The sequence below is a fragment of the Pelobates fuscus genome, chromosome 12, assembly GCF_036172605.1.
Source record: "Pelobates fuscus isolate aPelFus1 chromosome 12, aPelFus1.pri, whole genome shotgun sequence".
Taxonomy (NCBI): domain Eukaryota; kingdom Metazoa; phylum Chordata; class Amphibia; order Anura; family Pelobatidae; genus Pelobates; species Pelobates fuscus.
The window spans coordinates 103,202,884-103,224,093 of record NC_086328.1 but is presented as its reverse complement, the minus strand read 5'-3'; the positions used below and the strand labels follow the sequence as shown (position 1 = coordinate 103,224,093).

At 42.7% G+C, this 21,210-nt stretch overlaps 1 protein-coding gene across 2 annotated transcripts in view; it reads right to left on the bottom strand.

Annotated features, from left to right (window-relative positions):
* Window positions 1–21,210, bottom strand: part of RRAS2 (RAS related 2) — a 59,593-nt gene that overhangs the window by 23,958 nt on the left and 14,425 nt on the right. The window contains exon 1 of one of the 2 annotated variants that reach the window (XM_063437440.1): window positions 19,735–19,837. The exons of the other annotated variant lie outside the window; for it this stretch is intronic. The gene's annotated coding sequence lies outside the window, so the exon portion shown is untranslated. Of the gene's footprint in view, window positions 1–19,734; window positions 19,838–21,210 lie in introns of those variants that run through there. 2 annotated transcript variants of the gene reach the window in all.

Below are 21,210 nucleotides of genomic sequence, written 5' to 3'. Positions count from 1 at the left end.
CCTGGAATTCATTAACTGTGGGGGAGTGGAGCAACTCTCCCAACACTGACCTGGAATTCATTAACTGGGGGGGAGGGGAGTAACTCTCCCAACACTGACCCAGGATTCAATAACTGGGGGGAGTAACTCTCCCAGCACTGACCCGGGATTCATTAACAGGGGGGAGGGTAGTAACTCTCCCAGCACTGACCCGGGATTCATTAACTGGGGGGAGGGTAGTAACTCTCCCAGCACTGACCCGGGATTCATTAACTGGGAGGAGTGGAGGAACTCTCCAAGCCATAATCCAGGATTCATTAACTGGGGGAGGGGAGTAACTCTCCCAGCCATGACCCGGGATTCATTAACTGGGGGGAGTGGAGTAACTCTCCCAGCACTGACCCGGGATTCATTAACTGGGGGGAGTGGAGGAACTCTCCCAGCCATAACCCAGGATTCAGTAACTGGAGGAGGGGAGTAACTCTCCCAGCCATGACCCAGGATTCATTAACCGGGGGGAGGGGAGTAACTCTCCCAGCCATAACCCAGGATTCATTAACTGGGGGGAGTGGAGTAACTCTCCCAGCCATGACCCAGGATTCATTAACTAGGGGGGTAAGGGAGTAACTCTCCCAGCACTAACCCAGGATTCATTAACTGGGGGGACGGGAGTAACTCTGCCAGCACTGACCCGGGATTCATTAACTGGGGGAGGGGAGTAATTTTCCCAGCACTGAGCCAGGATTCATTAACTGGGGGGAGGGGAGTAACTCTCCCAGCACTGACCAGGGATTCATTAACTGGGGGGAGGGGAGTAACTATCCCAGCTCCTTAACTGGGGGGAGGGGAGTAACTCTCCCAGCACTGACCCAGGATTCATTAACTGGGGGGAGGGGAGTAACTCTCCCAGCCATGACCCAGGATTCATTAACTGGGGGTAGGGGAGTAACTCTCCCCGCCATGACCCAGGATTCATTAACTGGGGGTAGGGGAGTAACTCTCACAGCCATGACCCAGGATTCATTAACTGGGGGGAGAGGAGTAACTCTCCCAGCTCATTAACTGGGGGGAGGGGAGTAACTCTCCCAGCCATGACCCAGGATTCATTAACTGGGGGGAGAGGAGTAACTCTCCCAGCTCCTTAACTGGGGGGAAAGGGAGTAACTCTCCCAGCCATGACCCAGGATTCATTAACTGGGGGTAGGGGAGTAACTCTCCCCGCCATGACCCAGGATTCATTAACAGGGGGTAGGGGAGTAACTCTCCCAGCCATGACCCAGGATTCATTAACTGGGGGGAAAGGGAGTAACTCTCCCAGCACTGACCCGGGATTCAACTGGGGGGAAAGGGAGTAACTCTCCCAGCACTGACCCGGGACCCGCCATGACCCAGAATTAATTAACTGTCGTATGGAGTAAATGTAACCCCCACGTCAGCTGTCAGAGTTATTTACTAGACGCTGAATTTTAGTGAATTAAATCTTAAAATTCCTGCAACAGTCACAGGTTGAATCGGTTTTACAATTAAGATTTAATTCGCTAAATCTGTCATTTAGTAAATAAACCTGAATGTTTTTGTAAAATCGATCTACTCATAACAAACAAAACATAAAACCGTGACACTACCCCTTTAAACAGCTTAATTACCCACAAGTCTCACACCAGTAGGCTCAATTTACAAACAGAATATATTTTCAGGGTGAACCTGGGGGCCTCTCGCTATTAACGGCTGGTGGTTTAAATTAAACTAATGGCTGAATAATTTCTTAACACAAAATATTTACAATTTCAGTGTTGGCACAATGAGAGCAGCTAATCAGGGCTCTCTATGACTAAACGGAGTTTCCAGGTTGTTTCATTCCTGTCTGTGAGTGATTTTTGAAAATTCCTCATTTACATACTGAAAATTTCTACCTTTTATTAACAGCAAGCGTCTGAGCAAAAACAATTATTTCAAAAAAACACCGGGATCGGCACGATTACAAGAAAACTCCTACAAAGTCCTCACACGCTGGTACCTCACCCCTGCGGCCCTCCACGCCGGAGATCCCACAATACCTGATACCTGCTGGCGCTGCGGAGAGGCAACGGGAACGTTCACCCATATTTGGTGGGACTGTGCCCTCATCAAACCATTCTGGGAGTCAATCGGAAGGGTGATACAGGAGGTGACAGACAGGGCTGCCATCAGGGGGTGACAATCATGATGGTTGTCACGGGCCCGGCAGTCCTGGGGGGCCCCACATTCCCTCTGCACACATAGATAGCGAATATCGCTATCTATATGTTCAGCTGCTGGCCCCCCGGCCCAGCACACTGCCTCTGCACATTCAGCTCCTCTCTTCTAATAACTCTCACGAGTTATTGGAAGAGAGGAGAAGAGAAGAGTAGACGCAGTGTGCTGGGCCCCCTTTGCAAATACAGGGAGCCGGGGGGCCCACCATGCCACCGGACCACCAGGGATGTAATTTCCCCCCTCCCTGGACACAGGTAAGAAGCAGGGAGGGGGAGAAACATTTAATTAAATTTAATATCAAATGTATGTGAAATCAATGTAAAAATGCCCCTCCCCCCACCCCCCGGCCCTAGTTTACACATTTACACACACACTGCATACACTAATACAACACACACACTACATACACTAATACAACAAACACACTGCATGCACTAATACAACACACTGCATACACCAATACAACACACACACTACATACACTAATACGACACAAACACTGCATACACTATACTGACACACACACTGCATACACTAATACAACACACACTGCCTACACTAATACAACGCACACTCTGCATTCACTACACACTAACACACTATCTGCATTTACTACACTAACACACACACTGCATTCACTACACATTAGCACACACTCTGCATTCACTACACACTGAACACACTCTCTGCATTTACTACACTAACACACTGCATCCATTACACTGACACACACTCTGCATTCACTACATTGACACACACTCTGCATTCACTACACTAACACACACTCTGCATTCACTGCACTAACACACACTACATTCATTACACTGACACACTCTGCATTCACTACACACTAACACACTGCATTCATTACACACTAACACACACTCTGCATTCACTACACTATGCACACACTCTGCATTCACTACACTATGCACACACTCTGCATTCACTACACTATGCACACACTCTGCATTTACTATACTGACATATACTATGCATTCACTACACTGACACACACTCTGCATTAACTACACTGACACACACTCTGCATTCACTACACTATGCACACACTCTGCATTTACTATACTGACATTTACTATGCATTCACTACACTGACACACACACACTACATTACTGTACACACACTACTTCCACTACTCAAACACACTCTGCGTTCACTATACACACTGCATCCGCTACACAAACACACTGTTAAGACCTGCAGTGGTTATGGTACTGCGGTCTTCTATTCCTTTCCCAACAGCTGAGCATAGGTGATTATAGCTGCAGCAGGGAGTAGAGGAATAGTGTAGATGAATGCAGCTTCCAAGACGATTCTCCCCAGCAAATAGAATATTCCCCAAACATGAGCCTAGACTTCATGAAGGGTGTAACAGGAATGAGGTTTATTGAAAACACACTGGCTTTTATGAGAAATCCTCCTGCAAGAGGACCTCCCACAGCAAACAAAGACATTAACCAATCATCATACAGTTTTACAGTAATACACGCCTTCCCTCTGCCTGGGAGATATTGAGAAAAGTTAAGGAATAAATCAATTATCTCCAGGCAGAGGGCACACAAAGTATGGAAGTCATGTTTTACCGACCACACACGAGGCTCCTGCCCAAAATAGTCTCACGAATTCAGCGTGTGCGGTCGGTCAATTCCGAAAAAGGCAAAAAACAAACAAAGTACCGAATGGATCCTCCTGGCTCATAGGAGTGATTGCTCCCCTTGTCCGTACGAACAAAACTACCGAATGGCGCTCTACTGGCTGTTCGGTAAGTAAGAGAAGCAGGCATTCGGTAGTTTCAGCGGTGGTTCGTGAGGTCGAGTGTCCGATTTTAGTTCCAGACACTCGACGACCAAGTCCCGCTGACTCCCCTCGTGCGAACAAGATGGCTGCCGTTTTCTATTCCACGTGGCGTTCGGCTATACGAACAGCGGCCGCCCAGGGAGCACTTAATAGTCGGTTCTTTTGAACTTAATGAGCCAGAAGGGTGGTCGGTGTTTCAAACTACCGAACCAATATTCAATATCCATGCAGTAAATGGAGGAAACAAACCGAATAAAGAAGAAAATGTTAAACAAAAGTCTATTTTCTTCACACACACACTCTGCATTCACTGCACAAACAGTATCTAATACACACAAACACTACATACAATACAACACACACACTACATACACTAATACGACACAAACACTGCATACACTATACTGACACACACACTGCATACACTAATACAACACACACTGCCTACACTAATACAACACACACTCTGCATTCACTACACACTAACACACTATCTGCATTTACTACACTAACACACACTCTGCATTCACTACACATTAGCACACACTCTGCATTCACTACACACTGAACACACTCTCTGCATTTACTACACTAACACACTGCATCCATTACACTGACACACACTCTGCATTCACTACACTGACACACACTCTGCATTCACTACACTAACACACACTCTGCATTCACTACACACTAACACACTCTGCATTCACTGCACTAACACACACTACATTCATTACACTGACACACTCTGCATTCACTACACTGACACACTCTGCATTCACTACACACTAACACACTAACACACTAACACACACTCTGCATTCACTACACTATGCACACACTCTGCATTTACTATACTGACATATACTATGCATTCACTACACTGACACACACTCTGCATTAACTACACTGACACACACTCTGCATTCACTACACTATGCACACACTCTGCATTTACTATACTGACATTTACTATGCATTCACTACACTGACACACACTCTGCATTCACTACACTGACACACACTCTGCATTAACTATACACACAGCATCCACAACACAAACATCCTGTATTCACAGTACACACACTACATCCACCACAAATTGAAACACTCTGCATTCACTATACAGAGACACTGCATCTAATACACACACTACATCCACTACAGACACTGCATCAACTAAACACATTGCATCTAGTACACATAAACACTACATCCACTACACAAACACACACTACATTACTGTACACACACTACTTACACTACTCAAACACACTCTGCGTTCACTATACACACTGCATCCGCTACACAAACACACTGTTAAGACCTGCAGTGGTTATGGTACTGCGGTCTTCTATTCCTTTCCCAACAGCTGAGCATAGGTGATTATAGCTGCAGCAGGGAGTAGAGGAATAGTGTAGATGAATGCAGCTTCCAAGACGATTCTCCCCAGCAAATAGAATATTCCCCAAACATGAGCCTAGACTTCATGAAGGGTGTAACAGGAATGAGGTTTATTGAAAACACACTGGCTTTTATGAGAAATCCTCCTGCAAGAGGACCTCCCACAGCAAACAAAGACATTAACCAATCATCATACAGTTTTACAGTAATACACGCCTTCCCTCTGCCTGGGAGATATTGAGAAAAGTTAAGGAATAAATCAATTATCTCCAGGCAGAGGGCACACAAAGTATGGAAGTCATGTTTTACCGACCACACACGAGGCTCCTGCCCAAAACAGTTCCACGAATTCAGCGTGTGCGGTCGGTCAATTCCGAAAAAGGTAAAAAACGAACAAAGTACCGAATGGATCCTCCTGGCTCATAGGAGTGATTGCTCCCCTTGTCCGTACGAACAAAACTACCGAATGGCGCTCTACTGGCTGTTCGGTAAGTAAGAGAAGCAGGCATTCGGTAGTTTCAGCAGTGGTTCGTGAGGTCGAGTGTCCGATTTTAGTTCCAGACACTCGACGACCAAGTCCCGCTGACTCCCCTCGTGCGAACAAGATGGCTGCCGTTTTCTATTCCACGTGGCGTTCGGCTATACGAACAGCGGCCGCCCAGGGAGCACTTAATAGTCGGTTCTTTTGAACTTAATGAGCCAGAAGGGTGGTCGGTGTTTCAAACTACCGAACCAATATTCAATATCCATGCAGTAAATGGAGGAAACAAACCGAATAAAGAAGAAAATGTTAAACAAAAGTCTATTTTCTTCACACACACACTCTGCATTCACTGCACAAACAGTATCTAATACACACAAACACTACATACAATACAACACACACACTACATACACTAATACGACACAAACACTGCATACACTATACTGACACACACACTGCATACACTAATACAACACACACTGCCTACACTAATACAACACACACTCTGCATTCACTACACACTAACACACTATCTGCATTTACTACACTAACACACACTCTGCATTCACTACACATTAGCACACACTCTGCATTCACTACACACTGAACACACTCTCTGCATTTACTACACTAACACACTGCATCCATTACACTGACACACACTCTGCATTCACTACACTGACACACACTCTGCATTCACTACACTAACACACACTCTGCATTCACTACACACTAACACACTCTGCATTCACTGCACTAACACACACTACATTCATTACACTGACACACTCTGCATTCACTACACACTAACACACTAACACACACTCTGCATTCACTACACTATGCACACACTCTGCATTTACTATACTGACATATACTATGCATTCACTACACTGACACACACTCTGCATTAACTACACTGACACACACTCTGCATTCACTACACTATGCACACACTCTGCATTTACTATACTGACATTTACTATGCATTCACTACACTGACACACACTCTGCATTCACTACACTGACACACACTCTGCATTAACTATACACACAGCATCCACAACACAAACATCCTGTATTCACAGTACACACACTACATCCACCACAAATTGAAACACTCTGCATTCACTATACAGAGACACTGCATCTAATACACACACTACATCCACTACAGACACTGCATCAACTAAACACATTGCATCTAGTACACATAAACACTACATCCACTACACAAACACACACTACATTACTGTACACACACTACTTACACTACTCAAACACACTCTGCGTTCACTATACACACTGCATCCGCTACACAAACACACTGTTAAGACCTGCAGTGGTTATGGTACTGCGGTCTTCTATTCCTTTCCCAACAGCTGAGCATAGGTGATTATAGCTGCAGCAGGGAGTAGAGGAATAGTGTAGATGAATGCAGCTTCCAAGACGATTCTCCCCAGCAAATAGAATATTCCCCAAACATGAGCCTAGACTTCATGAAGGGTGTAACAGGAATGAGGTTTATTGAAAACACACTGGCTTTTATGAGAAATCCTCCTGCAAGAGGACCTCCCACAGCAAACAAAGACATTAACCAATCATCATACAGTTTTACAGTAATACACGCCTTCCCTCTGCCTGGGAGATATTGAGAAAAGTTAAGGAATAAATCAATTATCTCCAGGCAGAGGGCACACAAAGTATGGAAGTCATGTTTTACCGACCACACACGAGGCTCCTGCCCAAAACAGTTCCACGAATTCAGCGTGTGCGGTCGGTCAATTCCGAAAAAGGTAAAAAACGAACAAAGTACCGAATGGATCCTCCTGGCTCATAGGAGTGATTGCTCCCCTTGTCCGTACGAACAAAACTACCGAATGGCGCTCTACTGGCTGTTCGGTAAGTAAGAGAAGCAGGCATTCGGTAGTTTCAGCAGTGGTTCGTGAGGTCGAGTATCCGATTTTAGTTCCAGACACTCGACGACCAAGTCCCGCTGACTCCCCTCGTGCGAACAAGATGGCTGCCGTTTTCTATTCCACGTGGCGTTCGGCTATACGAACAGCGGCCGCCCAGGGAGCACTTAATAGTCGGTTCTTTTGAACTTAATGAGCCAGAAGGGTGGTCGGTGTTTCAAACTACCGAACCAATATTCAATATCCATGCAGTAAATGGAGGAAACAAACCGAATAAAGAAGAAAATGTTAAATAAAAGTCTATTTTCTTCACACACACACACTCTGCATTCACTGCACAAACAGTATCTAATACACACAAACACTACATCCATTACACACATTCTAATTCAATACCACTATACACACCACATTCAGTCCTGCATCATTGTCAGCGGTCTAGGTAGGGCGTGGGCGGGGGGGACCAGACCTTGTGCTTTGTCAGGGGCCCCAAAATTTCTGATGGCAGCCCTGGTGACAGATGAATCTCTACAACTGCCGCCTGCCCATTCCTCTTACATCATACTACCATGCCGACATACAAACGGTCAGTGATCCCGAGACTCAACGCCGCAAACTTAATCGTCGTCCTCTTTTGGAGACAACGTTAACTCCTCCTCTCAAATGCTGGGTGGAAGACACGAGGAAATTTGAAGACCTGAAAGTAACTTCACCAAAAGAAAGGGAAAGATAGGCACAGCAATGGTTTCACTGGCTTCGCCATGTTTACTCTAACCACTTCGTACAACATCTGGCCAACTCATGAACAGCTGGAGGAGAGTTGTAAACATCCAGACAGGGCGGTTTCGTGGAAAACCACGGGTCACGGTGGGCTGGGGCGGTGACAGAGGGTAATTCTCCCTTTTTAACCAATCAACTAACTCCCCTTACTGCTATATTAACTAAGGCCCATTATCCTTAATGTTCCTTACCCCACCCCGCCGCTGTGACCAAGCGGGGAAAAAAAGGCTACAAAAAGGCAAGGGAGTGAGGGACCAAATCTGCTAGGTAAGAAATTAGAGTGAGTGATCACAAAATGGCTGACCATTTATATCAGCCAACCCCCAAACACTGATCCACCAATCCCCAACTGCTACCACCCCCTAGCTCGCCTCCTAGCCCTGTCAGGGCCCTATTCCCTAAGCTGCGCTTTCCCCATGGGCTTCAAACCCGTTATACAGCCAACTACAAATCTGCTGTATATAACTACAAATTTGCTGTATAGCCAACTACAAATCCGCTATATAGCCAACTACAAATCCGCGTTATACAACTACAAATCGTCTGTATACAACTACAAATCCGCTATAGAAAAGTTCACACAAGGTAGTGCGGAAAGGATAGTTTGACAGGAAGGGAGAGCTTGCGTATGGCGGCGAGGAAGGGAGAACTTGTGTATGGCTGCGAGGAAGGGAGAACTTGCATTTGGCAGCGAGAAAGGGAGAGCTGGCCTATGGCAGCGAGAAAGGGAGAGCTGACATATGGCAGCGAGAACGGGTGAGCTGGAGAATGGCAGCGAGAAAGGGAAAGCTGGTGTATGGCGGCGAGGAAGGGAGAGCTAGCATATGGCGGTGAGGAAGGGAGAGCTGTGATGTACAGTTAATTTGGTGTCAGTGTGATGTGATGTACAGTTAATGTGTTGTACAGTTATTGTGGTGTAAATGTGATGTACAGTTATTGTGGTGTCAGTGTGATGTAATGTACAGTTATTGTGGTGTCAGTGTGATGTGATGTACAGTTATTGTGGTGTCAGTGTGATGTGATGTACAGTTATTGTGCTGTCAGTGTGATGTGATGTACAGTTATTGTGGTGTCAGTGTGATGTACAGTTATTGTGGTGTCAGTGTGATGTGATGTACAGTTATTGTGCTGTCAGTGTGATGTGATGTACAGTTATTGTGGTGTCAGTGTGATGTACATTTATTGTGGTGTCCGTGTGATGTGTTGTGCAGTTATTGTGGTGTCAGTGTGATGTACAGTTATTGTGGTGTCAGTGTGATGTGATGTACAGTTATTGTGGTGTCAGTGTGATGTGCAGTTATTGTGGTGTCAGTGTGATGTGCAGTTATTGTGATGTACAGTTATTGTGATGTCAGTGTGATGTGCAGTTATTGTGGTGTCCGTGTGATGTGATGTACAGTTATTGTGCTGTCAGTGTGATGTGATGTACAGTTTTTGTGGTGTCAGTGTGATGTACATTTATTGTGGTGTCCGTGTGATGTGATGTACAGTTATTGTGGTGTCAGTGTGATGTACAGTTATTGTGGTGTCAGTGTGATGTGATGTACAGTTATTGTGGTGCCAGTGTGATGTACAGTTATTATGGTGTCAGTGTGATGTGATGTACAGTTATTGTGGTGTCAGTGTGATGTGCAGTTATTGTGGTGTCAGTGTGATGTGATGTACAGTTATTGTGATGTCAGTGTGATGTGCAGTTATTGTGCTGTCAGTGTGATGTGCAGTTATTGTGCTGTCAGTGTGATGAGCAGTTATTGTGCTGTCAGTGTGATGTGCAGTTATTGTGGTGTCAGTGTGATGTGATGTACAGTTATTGTGGTGTCAGTGTGATGTGATGTGCAGTTATTGTGGTGTCAGTGTGATGTGATGTGCAGTTATTGTGGTGTCAGTGTGATGTGCAGTTATTGTGCTGTCAGTGTGATGTGATGTGCAGTTATTGTGCTGTCAGTGTGATGTGCAGTTATTGTGCTGTCAGTGTGATGTGCAGTTATTGTGGTGTCAGTGTGATGTGATGTACAGTTATTGTGTTGTCAGTGTGATGTGCAGTTATTGTGCTGTCAGTGTGATGTGCAGTTATTGTGGTGTCAGTGTGATGTGATGTACAGTTATTGTGGTGTCAGTGTGATGTGCAGTTATTGTGGTGTCAGTGTGATGTGATGTACAGTTATTGTGTTGTCAGTGTGATGTGCAGTTATTGTGCTGTCAGTGTGATGTGATGTGCAGTTATTGTGCTGTCAGTGTGATGTGCAGTTATTGTGCTGTCAGTGTGATGTGCAGTTATTGTGGTGTCAGTGTGATGTGATGTACAGTTATTGTGTTGTCAGTGTGATGTGCAGTTATTGTGCTGTCAGTGTGATGTGATGTGCAGTTATTGTGCTGTCAGTGTGATGTGCAGTTATTGTGCTGTCAGTGTGATGTGATGTACAGTTATTGTGGTGTCAGTGTGATGTTATGTGCAGTTATTGTGGTGTCAGTGTGATGTGATGTACAGTTATTGTGTTGTCAGTGTGATGTGCAGTTATTGTGCTGTCAGTGTGATGTGATGTGCAGTTATTGTGGTGTCAGTGTGATGTGCAGTTATTGTGCTGTCAGTGTGATGTGATGTGCAGTTATTGTGCTGTCAGTGTGATGTGATGTACAGTTATTGTGGTGTCAGTGTGATGTTATGTGCAGTTATTGTGGTGTCAGTGTGATGTGATGTACAGTTATTGTGTTGTCAGTGTGATGTGCAGTTATTGTGCTGTCAGTGTGATGTGATGTGCAGTTATTGTGGTGTCAGTGTGATGTGCAGTTATTGTGCTGTCAGTGTGATGTGATGTACAGTTATTGTGGTGTCAGTGTGATGTTATGTGCAGTTATTGTGCTGTCAGTGTGATGTGATGTGCAGTTATTGTGGTGTCAGTGTGATGTGCAGTTATTGTGCTGTCAGTGTGATGTGATGTACAGTTATTGTGATGTCAGTGTGATGTACAGTTATTGTGCTGTCAGTGTGATGTGCAGTTATTGTGCTGTCAGTGTGATGTGATGTACAGTTATTATGGTGTCAGTGTGATGTGCAGTTATTGTGGTGTCAGTGTGATGTGATGTGCAGTTATTGTGGTGTCAGTGTGATGTGCAGTTATTGTGCTGTCAGTGTGATGTGATGTACAGTTATTGTGCTGTCAGTGTGATGTGCAGTTATTGTGCTGTCAGTGTGATGAGCAGTTATTGTGCTGTCAGTGTGATGTGCAGTTATTGTGGTGTCAGTGTGATGTGATGTACAGTTATTGTGGTGTCAGTGTGATGTGATGTGCAGTTATTGTGGTGTCAGTGTGATGTGATGTACAGTTATTGTGGTGTCAGTGTGATGTGCAGTTATTGTGCTGTCAGTGTGATGTGATGTGCAGTTATTGTGCTGTCAGTGTGATGTGCAGTTATTGTGCTGTCAGTGTGATGTGCAGTTATTGTGGTGTCAGTGTGATGTGATGTACAGTTATTGTGTTGTCAGTGTGATGTGCAGTTATTGTGCTGTCAGTGTGATGTGCAGTTATTGTGGTGTCAGTGTGATGTGATGTACAGTTATTGTGGTGTCAGTGTGATGTGCAGTTATTGTGGTGTCAGTGTGATGTGATGTACAGTTATTGTGTTGTCAGTGTGATGTGCAGTTATTGTGCTGTCAGTGTGATGTGATGTGCAGTTATTGTGCTGTCAGTGTGATGTGCAGTTATTGTGCTGTCAGTGTGATGTGCAGTTATTGTGGTGTCAGTGTGATGTGATGTACAGTTATTGTGTTGTCAGTGTGATGTGCAGTTATTGTGCTGTCAGTGTGATGTGATGTGCAGTTATTGTGCTGTCAGTGTGATGTGCAGTTATTGTGCTGTCAGTGTGATGTGATGTACAGTTATTGTGGTGTCAGTGTGATGTTATGTGCAGTTATTGTGGTGTCAGTGTGATGTGATGTACAGTTATTGTGTTGTCAGTGTGATGTGCAGTTATTGTGCTGTCAGTGTGATGTGATGTGCAGTTATTGTGGTGTCAGTGTGATGTGCAGTTATTGTGCTGTCAGTGTGATGTGATGTGCAGTTATTGTGCTGTCAGTGTGATGTGATGTACAGTTATTGTGGTGTCAGTGTGATGTTATGTGCAGTTATTGTGGTGTCAGTGTGATGTGATGTACAGTTATTGTGTTGTCAGTGTGATGTGCAGTTATTGTGCTGTCAGTGTGATGTGATGTGCAGTTATTGTGGTGTCAGTGTGATGTGCAGTTATTGTGCTGTCAGTGTGATGTGATGTACAGTTATTGTGGTGTCAGTGTGATGTTATGTGCAGTTATTGTGCTGTCAGTGTGATGTGCAGTTATTGTGGTGTCAGTGTGATGTGCAGTTATTGTGCTGTCAGTGTGATGTGATGTACAGTTATTGTGATGTCAGTGTGATGTACAGTTATTGTGCTGTCAGTGTGATGTGCAGTTATTGTGCTGTCAGTGTGATGTGATGTACAGTTATTATGGTGTCAGTGTGATGTGCAGTTATTGTGGTGTCAGTGTGATGTGATGTACAGTTATTGTGCTGTCAGTGTGATGTGCAGTTATTGTGCTGTCAGTGTGATGTGATGTACAGTTATTGTGGTGTCAGTGTGATGTACAGTTATTGTGATGTCATTGTGATGTACAGTTATTGTGCTGTCAGTGTGATGTGATGTGCAGTTATTGTGCTGTCAGTGTGATGTGATGTGCAGTTATTGTGGTGTCAGTGTGATGTGATGTACAGTTATTGTGGTGTCAGTGTGATGTACAGTTATTGTGGTGTCAGTGTGATGTACAGTTATTGTGGTGTCAGTGTGATGTGATGTACAGTTATTGTGGTGTCAGTGTGATGTGTTGTGCAGTTATTGTGGTGTCAGTGTGATGTACAGTTATTGTGATGTCAGTGTGATGTACAGTTATTGTGGTGTCAGTGTGATGTGATGTGCAGTTATTGTGCGGTCAGTGTGATGTGATGTGCAGTTATTGTGCGGTCAGTGTGATGTGATGTACAGTTATTGTGGTGTCAGTGTGATGTGCAGTTATTGTGGTGTCAGTGTGATGTGATGTACAGTTATTGTGATGTCAGTGTGATGTGATGTACAGTTATTGTGCTGTCAGTGTGATGTGATGTACAGTTATTGTGGTGTCAGTGTGATGTACAGTTATTGTGGTGTCAGTGTGATGTGATGTACAGTTATTGTGCTGTCAGTGTGATGTGATGTACAGTTATTGTGGTGTCAGTGTGATGTGATGTACAGTTATTGTGGTGTCAGTGTGATGTACAGTTATTGTGCTGTCAGTGTGATGTGATGTGCAGTTATTGTGCTGTCAGTGTGATGTGATGTGCAGTTATTGTGGTGTCAGTGTGATGTGATGTACAGTTATTGTGGTGTCAGTGTGATGTACAGTTATTGTGCTGTCAGTGTGATGTGATGTGCAGTTATTGTGCTGTCAGTGTGATGTGATGTGCAGTTATTGTGGTGTCAGTGTGATGTGATGTACAGTTATTGTGGTGTCAGTGTGATGTGATGTGCAGTTATTGTGATGTCAGTGTGATGTACAGTTATTGTGCTGTCAGTGTGATGTGATGTGCAGTTATTGTGCTGTCAGTGTGATGTGATGTGCAGTTATTGTGGTGTCAGTGTGATGTGATGTACAGTTATTGTGGTGTCAGTGTGATGTGATGTGCAGTTATTGTGATGTCAGTGTGATGTACAGTTATTGTGCTGTCAGTGTGATGTGATGTGCAGTTATTGTGATGTCAGTGTGATGTACAGGCCCATTGAACCACATGTATATATGTTTGACCATTAGTAGTGCAATGAGCAGTACAATGGAAAAATGAAGCAGTATGAATATCTTCACACAATGAAAACAATCCTGGATGTTCAATCCAATGCACAGTGTCCCCCAATATTTCCAGCGACTCCCCCGGCCTACATGTACAAATCCCGGCTGCGGGGCAGGGGTGTAATGGCCCTAGCCATTTAGTGTAGAACATACTGGGTTTCTTGGTTAATAAACTAATGTTCTGATCGTCCGCTGGCTGTGAAAGGTCTCTTTTCCAGGTGTTAATCTCTGCTGACCTGTCCTCTAGCACAGTAACCAGTGATTAACATGCTGCTACCCAGAGACACTCCGAAGGGTTAATAGGTGGCTGACATCACCACGCGAATTGTATAGCACAGCGCTATACACACTGTCCCTGGCCCAGCATACGCTCTCAGGCTCTGGAAAGACAGAACCAGCCAAGTGCTGGGATGACTCACTGCTCCCAAAATGAGAAATACCTTTCTATTTATCCCATTTTCAGAGCTGGATGCCACAGCGATGACTTCAGACGGCTGGGATTAGCGAGCTCAGGGACTGTGACAACTGTACGTCGAGTGACAAAACAGAGCCTCTCGCTGCTTCGTCCTCATGGTTTCATTCGTTCATTATTAAAGGAGTGGTATAATCCTAATATTAGTATTAATTCATTCATGGCTTTTCATTAGTAAAACAACTGCAAAATGTTGAGCAAAATAACCGTTAAATCCCTGCTTAAAGGGACACCAAAACCACTGCTGCCTGGTGCCAGGAGCCCCGAGGCCCTATACATGTCAAAAGAACCAGGAATATGTGTTATAATAATACATATTATATACATATTATGCATAATTGTAACAAATTATTTTATATATAAATACAGGTACTGTATATATTTTTTATTTTTATACGTATAATATACTTTTATAGAATATTCATAATAATTTTATAGAACATTTTATAACAATGTTATAAAATGTTTCAGACCTGATATGTTCTTTGGCTTAAGGGTTAAAAAAGGATGAGGTTAAAGAGCTGCAACTGTTTTATATTTATATTACAAACACGTTTCCTGATATAAAGGTTATGCTTGATAGATCAATAGTTTATAATATGGGACGGCGCATACACCCATAATGCACTGCCTGCCATCCCACAAGACATCACACACTTAAAAGGCGGCTCAGAACAAATAAACCTATTTACTAAACAGTGAATTATAACAGGCTGAAATAGCCAAACTGTGCACACAGCGTACATCTACTACTGTCCTTTAAATTGTTTAATTGTGCTAATTCTCCACAGTTCATGGTTTAGTAAATAAATATGTTATGATCATTTGATACACTTATTCTGTAATACAATTCGAATAAATGTAAAGATACATAATATACTGCAAACAGACATATTGACATACATATAAATATTATATTGACTATCACTATGAGCAGACTGCAGCAGTGCTTAGGTAACACTGATATCCCAAAATCTCCTTCATATTCCGCAGCGCTATAATAGTAGGATGTTGTGTATACCATAAACAGAGCTTACAATCTAATGAGATGTGAGGGTGTGAGACACGGGATTGGAAGAATCTGGCGGAGGGCGTAAAGCGTCAAACCAAAGTAATGTCCATGAAAGACTGCAATTTAGCAATAAGTGGTGGCCACTGCCCCTTATCCATTCAGAAACTGTTGCACAATCTATCCAGTATAAACATAACTGTACAACTATATAACATTAACTCCTGTTACCGATCTGTCACTAGTCTGATAATGCTGAACATATTATACCGGCAGCTACAACGTTACTGAAAGATACAACGTGCTGTCTGTCGTGACTCACCGTTAATAAAACGAGTTGTAAAGATCTGAAGCTTTGTTTACTACAGTGTGCACGCTCGCACAGCCTTGTGGTAAACCCAATTTAGTTTCCTTTTGAGTCACATGGATGCCAAACGATCGTGCCCGCCATCTGTATAAACCACACGTGGGACTCTGTGAACAAAACACGCCGACTTCACAGCTCGATAACACCCAAAGAGTTAAGAAAATACCACTTTATGTAACACCAGAAAACCAGAATAAAATATTCACATATCTCAGAATAAACCAAAAGGATTGGATTTAACCCCTTAAGGACACATGACATGTGTGACATGTCATGATTCACTTTTATTCCAGAAGTTTAGTCCTTAAGGGGTTAAAAAAACAAAAACTATTTACTGGAATTTTCAAGATTTCAGTAAAACAGAGAAAATTTTAATTGCTGAAGTACATATTTTAGTAGCAGTTCCTTTTAATTTTTTATTTTTTTTGTATTTGCTGTTAACTTAAAAATAAAAATTCTCAAGTTTCAATTCGGCTGAAATGGGGCTATCCCCCGCCGCCCATGACTGACATGTTATAATTCTGATGTCAATCTGCACCAACTCTCTGTTTACCAGATTATCCCCAGCGCCCTTTCAACTAATTCTGTAATTTCCTTGCTTCTATAGTAAATTATGTGGCGGGGAGGTAGGGGGGTGGGGGTTATACATGCTGAAATGTTCGCTAAGGGAAAGGCTATCAACACATTAAAGATTTCCTTTCAGGAATTACATTTAATTAATAGATCTAATTTTATAGAGCTTTTCCCCCAAAGAGAACTGAAATCCATTATTGCACTTTCTACAGAATTGGCTGTGAAGTTGACGATACTGTTGCTCATCTCAGAGCTATTAATTGTAAGCTGAGATGATCCTGCCAGGAATTGAACATATGTACCTGAGGTTTGAACTGTCTCTACACTTGTCAAATTAAAGCAACAGTCCAGACACATAAACCACTTCAGCTTGAATTGTTAAATGTGCACAGTCTGTCATTTTTATTAATTTTTTGACACTTTATAAAAGGTCAGACATTGACAGTCACACGGACACTAACAGTCAGACAATGGCAGTGTCTGTGTGACTCTTAGTGTCTCTGGGACTGACAGTCACACAGACACTAAAGTCAATTAGACATTGACAGTCACAGAAAGTCCGGAATGTTTTCTTCTGCATCCATGTCAATGTCTTTAACAGCTCACCATATGATTGGATGTGGTATTATTTTATCAGTTATCAATATTTTTACCCTAACAATCAGCTGTCTATTTATGCGGTCTTCAAACAGCATGCCGTGGCTACAGCCATGTCAAAGTGTGCCACAGACACATTAGCTTTAGTATTTATTACAGGTTAAATGCAGTCCTTCAAACGTGTTTTTTGATAAGTGTCAGCATTAATATAGATGTGTGCTTATGATTGAAATCGGCCTAATAAGTCGATTTGGCTATTAGTAGGTGTCAGGTAAATGTGACAATTATAAACTGCTGAAGGAAATGTCTCTCTTACTGAAGTGTGACCGGGTCTAAAAACGTCCACTATAGATCAAAAGTTCTTGGGACAAATCTCCTGTGTTCTGCATTTCATGTGGTTCTGCGCAAAAAAGTGTGAGAACCACTCATCTATATTGAATTATCATTTTCAAAGAATACTGAGCCTTTTAAACATTGCTTAATTATGTTTCAATCTATGTATACCATTTCATTATATATCAGCCAATCAGAAATGCTCCACCAGATGCATGCTGGGAAATATAATAGGCAGAAGCAGGTAGCGCAGTTACGAATATGTTTTAAACTATTCTAATATTTACTAAAATCCTTATCTCTGCTCATACTCAGCAGTCAATTACTTGTTGCCAAATATCCGCTTTCAATAATTACTGTGCTGTGGAATATGCTGGTTCTCTATAAATGCTTATAATAATAAATCTGAGAAACCAGGACTGGCTGTATATCAGGCAGACACAACAGAGGAATAAAAAAAAAAAAAAACTATGATTAAAAAGATATTAGTTTGGATATTAAAGTAAAAAAATCCCATAGTGATAGAAAGTCTATTAAATGAATACAGTACAGTAAGAGCCGATATAACCTAAATATGGTGCCTAAGACATGGCCACATGCGCAGGCACTGCAGGGTGTTTTAAATGGTGTCTCACCCCAGAATGGGCGCATGGTCTATATAGCCATTTAAAGAAAATGCAAGGTTGGGGAAATGTAATGACAGAACCTCATTTTACCAAGTTCAGCATGACTTAGGTCGTCACGCGGGGAAATTTCTATAAATACAGTTAGAAAACAATTTACATTTAATGTAAGAAGTTGCTAAATACAGTTTGTGGTAAATAAATGTCTTCCTCCATCCCCTGTCCACCATGCGTCATTAAATAATAAAGGCCATCACTGTGATAGGAGCTGTCAGCCAATATGAGCTGATGTACATATTGTGGTTTTGTTTTGTGGGGTTTTTTAAGAATCCAAAAAACAGAAACGTGTTTATTTTAAATATTTCCTCTTGCCATTTACGGCTGACGATCAGCCTCTGTCCCCTCCGTTCCAACCACTTAGAAATAATCTGGTGAACGTGTTCTGGCCCTAAGAGTTGGGATTTAATGTTACTGGTGTGAAATGTGTAGGAACTCGTCACCGATATAGTCAGCCGCAAGCCCCATTGAATCCTGCAAAATGATAGGATGATACTCTGCATGAGAATATGGTGCAATAATTAACCTATAATGATACATACAATCATGTATGAAATGTATAGCCTGAGATCTCGAAACGGAGATCGGAAACAGATAATCTGCCTGCACTATTAAAGGGTCAATCGTTTCCTATGACTCAGGAGTTCACTTATCATTTCCCAAAGTTCCGCATATTGGTAGTTTGTAAACTACATTTCCCATAATTCTCCGCTAGCCAGGCCAAATGTAATATTACATAATATCTGAAAAACGCTAAGCCATTTCTTTTAAAAGTGTTTTATTGATTAACAAAGAGACTTTTTTTCTGGTTTAATAGGTAAATGGACGACTTTATACGGAAATTCCCGTTCAATAAACCATTTTAGTAGATTAAAGTTGGCACTTATATTTATATTAAAAGCAGAAACAATGGCCGCACCTTACAAAATAAAACATTTCTTTCAAATAAAAACTGTGACTGAATCAGTTCGTCGCTCTATGTGATTTAGAATTATTTTAGGATATACCATTGTTGTCCCCTTGATGTTTGTTTTATAATTTTTCTTCGAATGTTTTGGATTTTCTATTCTTCCATTTACAGATTATTATTTTTCACCCCTTAGTTCCACATAGGGTTTATTTAAAGTAACACTAAACACCATTACTCACTGCAGTGGTTATGGTGCAAGCAGACCTTTGCCACTATTCCAAGGTTAAGATTTAAACCGTTTTGGAATGGCGTTGACACTTACCTGGTAACCGTGATCTTTCGGAGGGTCTCGATATCGCTAAAGCAGATGTTCCCATTCCACTTCAGAACTATGAGTTTTGTGTAAGTTTCCGCCACTCTGTGCCACCTATGTCACGTCTTGATTACTAAATAATTAAGTGAACACGTAATCTGTGAAGATGGTGGTGACAGAATGTAGGAATAGGAGGCGGTAGGGCACAGAGCTTCTGAAAGGCAAAATACAAGTTCTGAAACCTGTTGTTTTCAAATGTTTCCATTTCATTTGTGTTGTGGTTCTGTGACAGTTTACACTATGGACAACTTTCTCACACGCAGACACACTCACTGGTAAACCCAGGTGGCATATGGCTATGTGCCATATGCCACCTTTTGAGCTGCAAGACAGAAGCCAGCACTGGGCTCCCTACTCAGGGCTCCCTACGCAATGGAGTAGGATTGAATTTGTGGCAGTGGCCAGGTGATTCTTACCGATGTAGTGGAATTGCGCTGGTGTGAGAACAAGAATCTTCATGCTGTTTCTCGTTCAACACCAGTGCGGGGTCTGGACCTTTGCAGGATAGTGGTCAGAGAGTTATAATTCCACCTAAATCTAAACCAGCTGCATCAGTGCCCTCCCAAGAGTGGCCGCCGGCTTCACAGAGTACAAATGTGTGTCCTCAAACATGTGGCCAGGATCTGAGGATATCCCCAGAGGGTCTCAATGGCAAAGTCACTGCTTAACTGAATGTCAGAAAATCCTGAATTTATGTTTGTGATGCAAGTCAGAGAAGTTTCACGAAGGGCAAGCTTACAATACAGATTACCTACACTTGTCCTTGTAGTGGTTATGGTGCTAGAAGACTGCAGGCGCAATCCCCCAGTTCTGAGCCAAACCATTTTGAAGTGGTTTGACAAAAATCATGCTTGCCCAAAGCACATGCAGCCCTGCCCCTATCGCCATATTGCTAATGCCAAAGTGCTTGCCCTTTCAGCGTCAATATCAAAGATAATAGGACAAAATCGATTAGCTGTTTAGTGAATAATCTTCTCTGTATTAGGAGTGCCAGTGGTAATTCTCTATTAGATCAACAATCTAAATAATGCTCAGCCCTCCCAAAACTAAAATATTCAGCAAAACAGACATGTCCGATAACCTGAACACATCAGGACGGAGTTTTGTCAAAGATCTAACAGTGAGAATTCTCACAAGCTGCCAATGTTTTCCGTGACCTTCAGTAAAAATTTCCTAAAACAGAGAAGGAGATTAATGGAGCTGAGTGACAATCAGGAAGCCAGGTGAACACGTCACCATATTTACTCAGCAAGCAGCATTTAAAGTACAAAGGGTGGCGGTTTGTGTACTCGCTGAGAGCAAGATGTTAAATCCTTAGCCTGAGCGTACAATACACATGTTTACAAGAATGAAAGGAGAGGAACGAAAATTAAATAAACTCCCAGGAAGTAGCCAAACAGAGTAAAACCACTGAACCAGTTTTAA